At 38.7% G+C, this 14,703-nt stretch overlaps 1 pseudogene; it reads right to left on the bottom strand.

The window, feature by feature from the left end:
- Positions 1–1,229, bottom strand: part of LOC138005299 (piggyBac transposable element-derived protein 4-like) — a 1,873-nt pseudogene extending 644 nt beyond the window's left edge.
- Between the last annotated feature and the right edge of the window lie 13,474 nt (positions 1,230–14,703).

The raw sequence follows: 14,703 nt of genomic DNA, 5'->3' as shown, positions 1-14,703 counted from the left end.
GGAGACAACCTTGTTGTCAACCCATTGCAATGCCAACACAGGTAGCATCCCTAACCCAACGCATAGTTCCCTTAGGCTTACCTTTGCCCCACATCTTGCCATTCTTCAGACTTGCTGGGAAGTCCCTTCTGCTATCTATAATAGTACTGGTAACAAGGGTTCCACGGTTAAACAAGTCTTTGGCTAGGGTCATAGATGTATAAAAGTTATCAATAAATAAATGATAGCCCTGGTCGAGATAGTTTTGCATAAGGGTCAGGACAACATCGTACCCAAGGCCATGCTTACAAACTTCCCGCTCTGCCTTCTTACCTATGTAGATGTTGAAATCCTGAACATAGGCATTGGAGCTATCGGCTAATACCCATAACTTTATGCCTCACTTAGTGGGCTTATCCTTGATATATTGTCGGATGTCCGACCTGTGTCGGGACTTCACCATGCGCTCATCAATGGCGACATGTTGCCTCGGCTGGTGCAAGACTTGGCATTTTGTCTTATAATAGTGCACAAGAGCCTCTACTTTTCTTAACTTATTACCAGCGGGCTCGTTTAGGGGGTCCACGATATGCAGAAAAGCCATAATTGCCAAGAACTGCAACCTGGGCAGGATTGATCTAGTCCAGAGGCCGTGGAACAAAGTAGCCATGCTCCAATATTTATCTACATCTCCCGCTACTCTAACTAACCCGAAATAAATCAATAAAGCGGTGAGCCTATGGATCTCATCAGGTGTTGTTTCCTGCCAGCTTCCATCTGCGCAGGTGTAACTTTTGAAGGCACCAGCAGCAATATGGATGTAACCATAGGTGTTTGTATGCAAAACTATACTGTCAACCATTTCCTTTGTAAAGAATAGCTTGACGAAATCAAAAGGTTTCTCCATGCTATTTCTTAAGGAGTGGGCCCTCAAGGTAAATGCCCGGCGGTCGAGGAGGGGTAAACTGGAGATGGGGAAATTGTGGGGGATTACCTACATCGAGGTCATCATAGGAAAGGAAAGGCTCCGAAGCCCTTACAGCTGCTGGGGTCGCAGGAGCACGAGCTGCAGGGCCTTTCCCCCGTTTTCCACCTGTTCCTTTCCCTTTTCCTATCTGGGGGACAGCAGTTGCTGCGCGGGGTACGGTGCAAGGTGCAGCACGAGTTACTGCACGGGTGGCATAAAATGACCCCACAGGATTAGAAGAGGGCCAAGCAAATCCGAACGCACGAAACGCGAATTCATTCATCATAGGCCTCAATCAATGTTGCGTGCATGTAAATGACCAAACAATCAGCTGTTTGTCTCCCGCGATAAGTGTCCCTTCAAACTACAAAACATCTGTTGTACTAATAACGGTATTTGACGACAAATCTAAGACTTTTATGACTAAAACATGAATTGTAGCTGTTTTTCAAAAGAAAAAACATGGGTTTCTACGCTTGAAGCGCAAGTAGACGAAATTTCATCGCACAAAGGACGACCGTGTGCTCTGTTGAAGCGACGCTTCAAAATTTCACAAAATTTCACCACACACTCAAGCAATCGCTCACCTCGATTCGTCGCTATAAAAGCCTAATTGGCGATTCAAATCATACTCCTCATCTTCACTCATCCCCAATTTGTCTTCATCGACATCAAAATCACCAGAAAACATCTGCCAAGCCTCTTCCGTAGTGTAAACTGTTCTTCTCAAAGAAGACGCCATGGCCCTGCAAGACAAGAACAGAGAGAAATGAATTCAAATGATCGTAGTGTTGCGAGATTGTTTCGTTGCTATGTGAAACTCGGCCAGTAATTGGCTAATTATATTATCTCCTTAGTGACGAAATTTCGTAGCGATCCGACGAATATCCGATGATTTAGCAAACTTTTCCGAATGAATCCTGAAGTAACCATTTTAGGTGGGGGCTAGGGAAAAGAGTTTTAAGATTCTTTGTGTATTGTATTTGAATGGCAATGGGGCATTCCTTTTAAAATGATCTGGAAGTACTTAAAACAAAACGTTTCATTCCCTATAGGTTTGAATTGGGTACAACATTGAGTTAGCCGATTAGGTCTGTTATTTGTGCAAAACATGCTCTTTTCAAAGTCTAAAAGGCTGAAACTAGTACTCATGTGCTGCTGAGTATTAATTCTGCCACGTGTGCATGTATTGCATGTATTTTACATCATTTTCTCCTCAATCCAGCCCTCTAAATATTTTAAAGTAAAAAATGGGGGACACTTAAATAGTAAAACTACAGTATAAATAATCCGGTGAAATTAAGGCTTAAGATGATCACCAGGCGTGGGTGATACAGGTCATTTCACCGGTTTCGTTGAAACTTGGTCAGTTTAAAGTGTCCATCTTAAACCTTAAAATTCTGAAATGGTTCAGATTTTGGAATTTTATGGGGGCAGATAGAGCACCCCTCTTACTTTTTTACTGGGAAGGACAGAAATTCTCCTGCTACAAGCACCAAAAGCACAAAGGTGCAGTTCAAAAGGAATGCATCAGTTCATGTTGCTACTGGATACAAATAATTCAGTTCATTTGGATATACTGGCGTCAATCAGGCACTTCCAAAATTTACCCACGTCACACAATCCATCACGAACTGACAAAATGCCTCATATTTAGATCAAAAATTCTCCAATGAGCAACATTTTATCTTGCAAATGACCTTCATCACAGTTATCACCAATCCTTTAGCTTCCAACATCAACAGTGGTTCAGTGTTGCCTTCAAAGGCCTCCACTAATAGTAAACACTGACAACTGCGAAACATGGTATGCCCGTAATTGAAAACATTGTCTTTGCCTATTTTGCGATCAAGTGGGTGGCCTCATGGTTAGTGTGCTCAACTCCAGATCGAGTGGTCTGGGTTCAGGTCCTGGCTGGGGACATTGTGTTGTGTTCTTGGGCAAGACACTTTACTCCCATGGTGCCTCTCTCCACCCAGGTGTATAAATGGGTACCGGCAAAATCAAGGCTGGGGGTAACCCTGCAATGGACTAGCATCCCATCCAGGGGGGAGTAGAAATACTTGCTTCATGCTAAGGAAATCGGGGATAAGGTCCAGGGTGTTGGGCCACTAGGCTCGGATAGCACTTACCTATTTTGCGATCAGTTGAGGTTATTTCAGTTTGTAATTGGTGTTTAAGTGCTACAGTAGAGAAATGATGAAATGGCTATTCCACAATAGTTAGATATCATATGTGTTAGATATCAGGCTATTGATAAGCGAGGGAATCAGAGCATCATGGCTCAAAGTAAAATGTTTAATACAGGTAACATGTACAAGGAAAAATCTAAGATAAATCCTTATCAGATTGCTTATTGATACCTGCTAGTTGTAGGTCTCTCATTCGGAAGACAAGTTGCCTTTTTTCTCAAAAAGCTGTAAACTGTTTCAGTTTATACTGTGTGCACTTCACAATCTACGCGTGTCGCACTCTTCAGCAGTAGAATGGGTATTTATCACGGACCATTATCATTACCATCCCTGAAACCAGGCCGTCTTGTCTGTTTCTCGAATGTGTTGCTTTGATTTAAGCCTTCAATGCAATCTTTGCCACCAAAACATTCATGCAAGCATGAAAACCTCGGCTGATGGTTGACGATTGTCTGATACAGAACGACTACTTTGGTCAGTAGACAACAAAAACTGACCTACGGTTCAAGTTGTACAGTAAACAGCTGTTTTGAGAAAGGTTGTCGGAACGCAAAAGCAAAGATACTGGAAGTAACAGGAAAATATTCTTTGGTAATGGGGTACTGAGGAGAAATGTCGCACTTGTGGACAGAGAATGATATGAATGAAAACGAAAGATTTTCAGCCATAGTTCAACGGCAACTTTGGAGATGTTCCTTTGTCAAAATTTTACCTGAATTCGATTTGCGTGCAGTAATTTAAAGGTGTAGAAATCCCCTTGCGTAGAAAATATTCCAGACGCAGTATGTTTACGTAGTGCAATAAAGCCAGTGAAGGTCCAAGAATCCTTTTATGATTTTTGTGTAAGATGTAACATGAACTCGTTCCTTCCACTTTTAATCAATGTTTCAACTGCAATTATATTTCCCAGCTCCCATCTTGCTTAATAAGGAAAAGCTAGCATGCTACAACAAGTTGCAAAATTGGTGGAGACACTTCTTCCTCGGGCATTATTAATTTATCTATTATCTCCCACACTGCAGCCCCCCCCCCCCCCCCCACCCCCAAACCAATTCATGTTGCTAGCATACCAAAATTGCTGAAAACTTACGCAGTGAACATTGAAAGGGGGACAGGGAGGGGGAAGTGGGAAAGTTTGGAATTGTAAATGCAGCAGGTATTGGTAGCTAGAAAAGCTTTTATTTAGCGAGTGTCTCACCAACTTTGCCACCTTTTGTCTGAGTTGGTTGTCATATGGTCACTTTGTTTATTGGTACGGGAAGCTGTGTATTTTTTGCATTTATTGTGGTGTTTTGAAAAAAACAAGTTTAATTCTCTGATCTGCTGTGAATGGAAAATGGCCAGCGTTTTTGTCGGGGTTTGAGTATGACATAATTTGAAGCCGTTTCAGTGCAATCTGTGAGTTCAGTTAAAAACACATAATTTGGTAGATTAAATGGTACCATATCCATCCTTTCGCTTTCCTGGAACTGATGTCAAAATAATTTGGGTTAAACAAGTATATATTGGGTGACACCTGTCATCTAAAACCCACGCAACATGTACGAAACTGGCTGTTGTTTACGTATCAGAAACAGACATTACCGCTCCTGTACTGCGATTGCATGCCATTAAAAGGGAACATCCACTTTGCAAAAAATCAATTTTTAGCAAACATTGTTATACAAACATACATTTTCATAGAGCTTCTGTACTTTTTGCTTCTGAATTAGAATGCTCAAAAGGAACAACCCCAAGTGTGCTAAATCCTTTACCTGATTTGTTTTACAATGAGATACAAAAGTGAACAAATTTGTACCAGCTACACAGCAAGAAATATGATATCATATTATTTTCTCAGCGAAAAGTTGCGGTAGACTGTATACATCATTTCATATTAATGACATTAATATGAAATGATGTACACAGTCTACCGCAACTTTTCGCTGAGAAAATAATATGATATCATATTTCTTGCTGTGGCAATGGTGGACCATTGGTAAATGGAATAGACAATATGAGATTGACCAGTCACATGTAGTTTTATACTACAAACGTTGTCCACACTCATATCCGGTGTTTTCATCTGGTTGACACTAGTTTCATTTATTTTTTTCATGAGTTGTCGGAAAGTCTTTTCGTATTAAACCAGCACCCGTCTGATTTAGATTGTCGCAATATTCGTTCGAAATCGTCTTCCATAATTAACCATGCTTTCTTACCACTAGTATTACTCGTCATTATCACTGAGTTTGAAATGTCCCACTTTTGCCAAGAGATATTTGCCCACAGCTCTTGCTAGAGGTGTACTCTTTAACAGAGCCGCTCTTCGATGCGTCCACTTGTTCTGATACCATGGAAAAGCTTTAGACACAGTACTTTTTTTTCTAGCTTTTATCAATGCTTGATGTTTTCCGTAATTGTAAAATAATAAAGCCAATGCTACATGAGGTAGTTTTTCGTTTGGTAATGGCTTGTCATTGTAAATAAAGTCGTATATTTCTGGCTAATATTTGTCAAATATTTGATTTGGTGTAGAATAATTGCTTTTGCTCATTTATATTTTTTTATGAAAGCATTTCACGAATGCCTCTCTATTGGGAAATGCATGTTCTTTACGCACAAGTTGACCAGTAACATCGTCACGAAAATAATAAACTAATTTATGTACATCATCACCTCTATATTCTTGATAGTCTTTTTAATACAGTCGGAAAATGGTGACTGTTTTTTTAGAATCGTTATTGTCCATAGATGATTTTGATTTAATGGATAAAACGTTCTGTCAATCCTTCTTCAGGTGTTACGTACAACCAAAAACGATATTTTATCGACTGTTTTGGGTGTAGATACACGAATAGATAACCACTTCAGCTGGCTATCTTTGATATATAGTACTCAAATACAATGTTCACATCTTGTTTATCTGTAAGAAATTTATGAAACCATTGATGCAATGTTGTGTTCTTCCGAAAAATGAAAGGAAAAAAAGCCAGACACTTGAGGTTGTAAAGCAATGGCATTTACCGAACGAGGGTAAAGCGCTTGTTGCATGATGAATACTAATAAATTTAAATGATGTACCATCTTAGTTATGACATCTATCACATCTTCGCTCTTGTTGATGTGACTCATCCAATCATCAAATATTAATATGGTCGTTTTTGGTTTTTGTTTTTTATCATTTTGTACCAGTTCTGCGCTTTGTTGTTTAGTCGGAAAAGTAGAGTAAAATTTCGGGAGGTATATCTTCATCGTCGTATAAACTTAAATTTTCCGCTAAAATCATGTCCAAAGCACTAGAATGAGTAGTCATTTTTGTTTTTGCTCTTTAATGAATCACTCGGAATAGCATCTAGGTTTACAATTTTGACTTATATAAAAACTTTTTAGTTGATTTTGCTAATTTTTCAAAATCTGTAAGTCCTCCGTAAAAATCTTTTTTTCTCTTTGGTATAGATAGTAAATATTCATGTCTTCATTATTTAAAATGTTTGGACACCACATGTGTACCGTATCGCGTATGAAATGATCCTTGGCTTCGTCATCGCCTTTGTCTAAATATTTATTTCGTTTCTAGAAAATAATTAAAAAAAGAAAACAATAATCACCGCACACCATGCTAAAATCCTCTTGATAATCTTTTGTGTTATGATGACACCAGCGTCAACTACTCAATAACCACACCTTTCAAACGTTGCCTCTTGTATCATTCGGTAAAATCATTCGTTTCAACATCTTCTTGCATGAAATATTTTTTATCTGGTATCACGCGGACATGATGTTTCGCTGTTTTGACACGAAATGTTTCGGTAAATTTCCGAAGTTTTTCTTGAATATAACAGGAAGAGTCCAAAAAAATAAATTGGCCCACTTTGAATTGTTTGATGCGAGTGCCATCAAAAATGATTTTGGGTTTAATCCACGTCTGTTTCAAATAACTACACCATAAAATGTGACCGTCAAACCCACTGGCATTGTGCGCAACAAATCTATATGGCTTCTTCTGGTCCAACAAGCTTTTTTACCAAAAGATATATAATCCATGGATTTTTCAACACAATCGTCACCCATGAAAGTGATCTGACAATGTTTTCCATTTTTTTTAGGCGTTGCAAATTGTAAAACACAGCAGTTGGGGGTGTAATATTTACTACCGTCTGGAGCATCGACATCCATTTGCGTTTCAAAATCGTAATAGACAAATTCACCTCCAAATTCAACATCTTCTCCATCTCGCTTTTAGAAACACTTTGCACATAGCACTTGTGTTCCGTTCTAGAATCGTATTTGCAATTGCATATGAAACACTTCGATTGGAAACAAATGTGCTTTCTTGCTTCTTAAGATGAATTAATCTGATAGGCATTAATACAATTACCCTCCGTGTCTCGTCTTAAAACACCTTCAGAAGCAGCCAAATCTTTTAGGCAATAACAACACTCCATCACAGATTTGCAGACTTTACGGTCAAGATACATAGGGGACTCATTCATCTTTAAGTGTTTCTCCTAACACTCTCTCCCACGAAACAAAGGATGACATTGATCGCACACCCCGAAATCATTGGAAGAATCACATCTACACTTACAGTGTTTACATAAATTAAAATCACAATGTTTGTTGAGGGCCTTAACAATTCTATTACACCCCTTACAATAAAATCTGCGAACAAAACCCAAATAATTTCGCATGTGCTTAACAAATACATAATGTCCTTTAGTTACACAAAGATAAATAGTCTTACTTTGATGTATATCTTTGTTGATTTCGGCAACCACAGTGTTTTCTCTGTCTCTGTCGATGACAATCAGACCATATCTGGAAAACATTTCATTTTCACTGAAAATGCGTTTCAATTCCACGAGCGTGATGGGACGATCATCATTTCTTTGCATGTATCGTGGTAAATTAGCCACTCTACATACACCATACATCTTGCTTCTGAAACGACCCTTTTTTTTTAAAAAACCTATCCAATGTATCCCCTATCGATTGTTTTTTCACACGTTCACTGGCCGAATGACCCGCTCCACGGGCCGAATGACATCTCGAACATTTACTTCTTGTTGGCTGTTCAGAACTAGTTGGATCTGATGGAATATGTTATTGGCTCGAAAATCTCACACCAAAACAATGGCCGAAATAATACTGCCCAATGGTAAATTATCCGATTCGAGTCTAGCTTGAACCTAATCTTCCTCGTTGTAACGATTTGTCACAAATAACTGCAGTTCAGCCATCATCGCCACTAACACTATCATCAATTGATCTGATTCTCGTCTACGTGTTTCAGCATCGTCCTCGATAGAATCAATAAAACTCCATTCCTCTTCAAATGAAATAGGTCGAAAATGCAAAACGCTTGTCAATATATCAAAATATTCATTGTAACCCCTTTCATGTTCCAATGAAAAATGCTCATCATCCATTCTTCAGAAAAAAGAAATGAACAATTTTTCATTTTTCTCTCTCTCCTTTTTGTTTACTCCGTGATATTAATCTTCTTACATAAAATCATTAAAACCTGTCACTCGTAAAAGTAATATGTTGTTGAACATTACCTAAAACACGTTTAATTTTATATAGTCTCACTTAGCCATGTAATATCAATGTGACCCAATACACCCTTGTAGCAAAAACGTGTTTCATATTTCTACAAATCAAACCTAATAGCTCTGCAAAAAAAACTTTCTGTATAATAACAATCACAATTTTCTAACAACAATTGCATATTAATAAATGTTTCTTGTATTATTCCAGTTGAATCTAATCAGACCGTTACTACATTGGTCAAAGAAAACTCGGAACTCTCTCTAGCACGTACAATCTCTTTAAAATTATATTGATAACAGGCAACCACTAAATCAACATCTATCCAAGGATTTTGTTTCGATAGTTCGACAAATTTCTTTTCAACAGTCTTTATTCTATTCTTCATCCAACGAAGCATTCCACATTCGCATGTCAAGTGCAGCTCTTTGTTACAATATTGTTGATGAGCTATTAACCACTTATGGATCATACATCTTTATGAATCCGACAACCAGATCAGCTGAAAATGATTTTCATCTGACACGTGTCCATGATATCTCACGTGTTTGTTGGCATCTTCAAACTTCGCATAAAAAAACACGTACAAATGCATAACACCATCCCAGACTTTATGTCCAAAAACATGTCCACATGAAACGTATTCATACAGCAATAATCACATTGTATCTTATTTTTCTTACTTTTCTTGTTTGTTTTCTTTAGCTTTTTCGAAGATGTAACCACCTTTTTACCTCTCTTTAAACGGAAATCTTTAACTCGACTTTCTCATACTTGTCTGGGCATCGTGAGTCTTTAATAAAAACAATGATAGTCAGTGTTTTCTCTGTTTTAAACCACTTCACACATATTCCAAACGTCGACGACCATGCTCAATCACATATCTCTTCCACAGAATATACTCATAAACTAAATCCAATACAAATAATACTCAACACCATCACAATTTAAAACCCACATAAGCTAAAAACCAACCCCATAATTCACCTGAATCATAATTTTTGAAAATGACATTCCAGTCGAAGGAACATAACCTATACTGGCATTTCGCAATCCAACCGCACTACAAAAACCCAATTCACGAAACATGAAGCCACTAGACAACGGGAAACTTATCAAAACACAAATCTCCTTCAACAACTCGTTCTCTTCCAACACGCTCAACTCCGAACCCCCAGGCTTGGTGGTGGCAATCTCTCACTGAACGAGACGAAAACAACAGTGATTTTGAAAAATAAAAGCACAATCCATGCATTGAGCATGATCGGGCGTCATCTCGAAATACCCACCACTGGGACTCTGCGGCCCTAGACTTCCACGCGGGACTCCACATTCCATGCGCGTTTTAGGCCTGTTCACGCCCCATGCCCACCTTCCACGCGAGTTTCGTTTTGCATGAGTGCACCCTTATGTCTCAAAAAACAGCACCACTTTGCCCCATTAATTCCACTGTGATATGGCCATGTGATACTCGTCAGCTGATACCTTGTTTTGACAGGTGTCAATTCACCTTGACATTTATGTCCATTATCAAAGATGTATGCTGTAAACCAGCTTGAGTATCTGGAGCATTGCTGTCATGTTGGACACAAGTGTTATTATTATTATTAAGACATTATTGATAATTGTGTGACATAGGCATTTGTGCTCATGAACAATACCGCCAACCATGATTACCATGAGAAAAGCAACTCATGGATTCCTACCTGTTCCTATGAGTATGGGGCTCTGCTTGGCGCTGGAGCTCCACTTTTAAAACCCTGTTAACTTTTGTTTCTTCCCTGTCTGAAATCTCTTTGCTAAAGCTTCACACTCATTGTCACTATCATACTCCTGCTTGTCCTTTTCTGTCGACCCCTTTGTTCTTTCTCTCTTCTCACTTATGCATTGGCCTAAATGAAATCCTTGGGGCTTTGTCTAATACTCTGACATAACTTAGGCTTCCTGCTCTTAATTTGTGTGTGTTTGACTGCAGATGCTGGTGAAGCTGTAATATTGGCATTTGCTTGCTTTTACAAGGTGATAAGGGGAAGAACTTCACCATTCCCTTGGGGGTCTTCTCTTCTCCAGAAAAGTACTCATTTAGTTTCCTTAAAGTTTAGGTATCCCGTGCACCTCTTTTTAGTACTGACTTCAGTTTTGCGTACTTTTCCTGCACTTAATACATTTCTTCTGAATCCACATCCGCTTTAGTTTGAGCGGATCTTGTGTGGTGACAAGAGTGGAAGGGTTGTCATCTTTATGTTTTTTGTCTTCTATCATTCTCTGAATTGGAAATAAAGGTAGGAAAGGATAAAACCAGCCATGCTATCTGAATTCAGTTTCCTGGCTTTGACTGTAAAAGCTTATTTTTTCGATAAATGGATGTCAAAATATGCATGGTAAAAGAATTTTTTTTTGTACTTGCACAAAAGGTTAAAGCATAAATGAATCATGTTTTGCAGGAAGATTTTAAATGCAACGGAACAACCAAGAGTTGGCATGCCAGGTCTTTGGCAGCAAACCAGAACAATAATGTAATAATGTAAAGGCCAGCCTTGATTTACAAGCGCCCACATTTAAAAATTATTGCAAGTGTCAACTTGAGTAATTGAACAGTAAATAATCTGAAACTGAAAATTTTCAGAAATGATCGATTCCATTCCTGCCATGTTTTGTATTAGCAGTCAATTATATCCACTTTCTTCACGTTGTTTGGTTGAGATTTCCCTCTCGTGAAGAAAATCACAAACAACAAATTGATTTCAAAAATTCATACATTTAAAAGAAGCCTCTAGTGTCTTACATCTAAAATTTTTGAATTTTAAAGACGTTTATCGTTGTAAATAGTACAAAAGCTACACAAACCTTATCTTGATACTTGTCACCAACCAAGACAGAAGACTTAAGACTCATGCTGTTCAAGTGAGCGGGCGCCTCTAAGAGACATACAGTATTGTGCAAAAGTAATGCAAACGTTTTTCGCCGAAATTCGCGGCTTTTCCTGGCTTTTCGACAAAAAAATATTGAATTTTCGATGGAAGCGAATTTTCAACGAAAAGTCATGATAATTCGCAAGGCCTATTGTTTCCAACTACGCGAATTTTCAAACAAAAATTCCCTTGGAACGAAAATTGACTTCGAATTTTCGTGCGAAAAATCACTCTGTTCGATAAATGCGAAATTTCGCCCTTTATTTGCTCTTCTCGAACATTCCCATGTGCCACTAAAGTGGATGCTTACAGTGGATATGAAAGAAGAAAATGATTGAGACAAGGTTATTACTTTTAACCCGGCAAGGATTCAGTATACAAGGTGAGACATCCGAAGACTGTTTTGTACGACTGACCTCTGGAAGGGATTGAGATATGCATTGCTCTGGCTAAAACCATGCAAAAGAGATTTGAGAGCTTTTAAGTTTTAATTCCAAAGCGAAATGCAGTGTTTCATAAAATAAAACTTTTGTCTACAAACGCTGTCTCACTTCTGCATTGTTTGTTTTTGAAAAGCGGGCTTCTGTAAACATTTTCTTGTAGTCTTCTGTTAACAGAATTTGCACCCAGTTTCACCGATCGATAAGCCGACTACAAAATCAAAGTTGCTAAAACAAAATACTTGTGAAGCAATCGCAGTTTTTGTTGTGTGAGGCAATCATTTTTTTTTCGTTGGGAATAGGTAATTAAACTGTCAGATCATTGAATCTAATCGATACAGCTTTAGTTTATTTACGCGTACATACGCTTGTTCAGCGATGTTCTTGATGGCGGCCGCCGATTCATGTCACAAAAATTCGCTGCTTCGAATTTCGTTATCTCGAATTTTTGTTTGGTTACCTCGAAAATTCGCTACTTTGAATTTCGCTATCTCGAATTTTCGAGGAAGATCGTGAATCTTTCGCTTCAAACCGTGTCCGAGAACAAAGGACGAACTTCATTTGCATTACTTTTGCTCATACTATAGGCTGGGCCGATCGGTTACTTGAGTCCTTCTGGTATGATTTAATACCTTTCCCTTTTTGCCAAGTGCACTGGATGATCTTTCAGTTTACAATGTACGTGTATTAAGATGAGATTGAAAACGATGTCTGGTTTAACGCTTCAAAACCAGACAACTTTTGATTAAACATGAAATCTGACTTTTGATGTTCCTTTGCTTCAAACATAAATGATTGCTTTTCCTCAATGACATACAGGATCAACTCAGTTTTAATTTTTTTTTCACTTTTCTCGTTAGTATTTTGGTAAGTAAAATGCTTTTTTGAATAATGCAAATAACTATTTAGGTTGCAAAACCTTATGGTAAGTATTTGCTTTGGCAACAAATACCTCCGTTATGTAGCAAATACTGACCATTGATATTTGTAACCGTAGCATATACCTATGTCACATCCACCGTATTTGCAACTGTAGCAAATATTTTTTTCCGGATTGGATACTGTTGCAAATACTCACTCAAGGAGCAAAGACCTACTAGTGAGTATTTGTGACCTGTCACGCGAAAACGTTCCTTACGGTAAGTCGTTTTTCACGGGTAGTCGTTCAAAGCTCTATGTAAGCCGTGAGAACGAGCTGACATGTCGTTTACGTCACTCAACTTCCCGTGCAAAGTAAAAGTCGGTCCTTCAAACACTCAGGGTATCCGTTTAAAAATACTCACCACCCATGAGCACGGCTCATATATCCGTGCAAAAAATCGACAGTAAGTTGTACCAACAATAATTTTGAGCCGTTCGAATAACTCAAGCTTTCATGTATCCATACAAAACATCGGCAGAAGTACGAACGAAAATCTTGAGCCATTTGAATAACTCGAGCTTTCCTATATCCATGCAAAAAATCGGCAGAAGTACAAACGAAAATCTTCAGCCTTTTGATTAACTCGAGCTTTTGTATATCCATGCTGAACATCGGCAGAAGTACGCAGGAAAATCTTCAGCCGATCGATTAAGTCGACCTTTTCGGAGCGGGTGAGCTTTCTAAACTCCTGAGAGTGTTAACATTATAATGGCCGAGGCCCTAATGACACTGTGCTTTTTTCAGAATCTTTCTGCCTTTCCTGTCAACATTTTGATGATCGATGTGCTTTTTAAAAGAGACTCGAGTTTAACACAAAAACTTTCCCAAAAACGGTGGAGTAGTTTACAGTATGTGGCCTGAGGCAAACCAGTTGGCTATTTACAAGTGTACGACTCAACCAAGTCACGCGTGACCATGCGTGACCCATATCTGGTATGCATGTTTTATGTTATTCATAAAATTCCCATAAGTTTTTAAAAGAAACCAAATACTGTAAACCTTAACCTCAAATACTTCTTTGTTTGAGATTTCTTATTTGTCCTTTCCCTGCCTACTTTATTGAAGGCGAGATACATACATACATACATACTTAATTGACTACTCCCCATAGGGGCTTTTCAGGGCCAGTGAAACAATCAACGAAACAACAGAACACAACAACAACAACTGTTAAGAATCCCAACTGCCTTGAGGCAAACCAGTTGGCTATTTACAAGTGTAGCTGGGAAGTTGAACCAGGGACTACCAGGAACAAATTCAGCGAGTGGTCAGAGCGGGTCTTGAACTCGCGATCTTCGCGCCCTAACAACTGGGCCACACTCCCTCCTCTTCTGGAGGAGGATTGTGGATTGTCTTATCCTCTGGACATGCCGAATCTTTTGTTTCGATGACATGCATGAGCAACAAACAGTAGCAAAATCTCGACCCGCCGAGATGTTTCTGATTTTTGAGAACTGCCGTACCTTGAAGCATATACCTGAAATCAGGCGGCTTAGCAGATTTGGGATCTGGGCTTATCTAACTGAACTGGAACGGAACTGCTGGGTTCACGTGTATGTTCAAATAATTTATATGCGGCATTTGAAAAAGGGTTTATTTGTCAAGAAATATATTCAAATTGTCGTTGTTGACAGGCGCCATTTCGAATTTGCTTACATGCCCACTATTCTTGGTTTTCAAGTCACGCAAGTATCACGCAAAGAAAAAATACACATTCAACAAATTAAGTCAAGAAATTGAGATATTGTAGGAGGGTAAT

The sequence above is a fragment of the Montipora foliosa genome, chromosome 6 (assembly GCF_036669935.1).
Source record: "Montipora foliosa isolate CH-2021 chromosome 6, ASM3666993v2, whole genome shotgun sequence".
Classification (NCBI taxonomy): domain Eukaryota; kingdom Metazoa; phylum Cnidaria; class Anthozoa; order Scleractinia; family Acroporidae; genus Montipora; species Montipora foliosa.
This window is presented reverse-complemented; position numbering and strand designations above follow the sequence as displayed.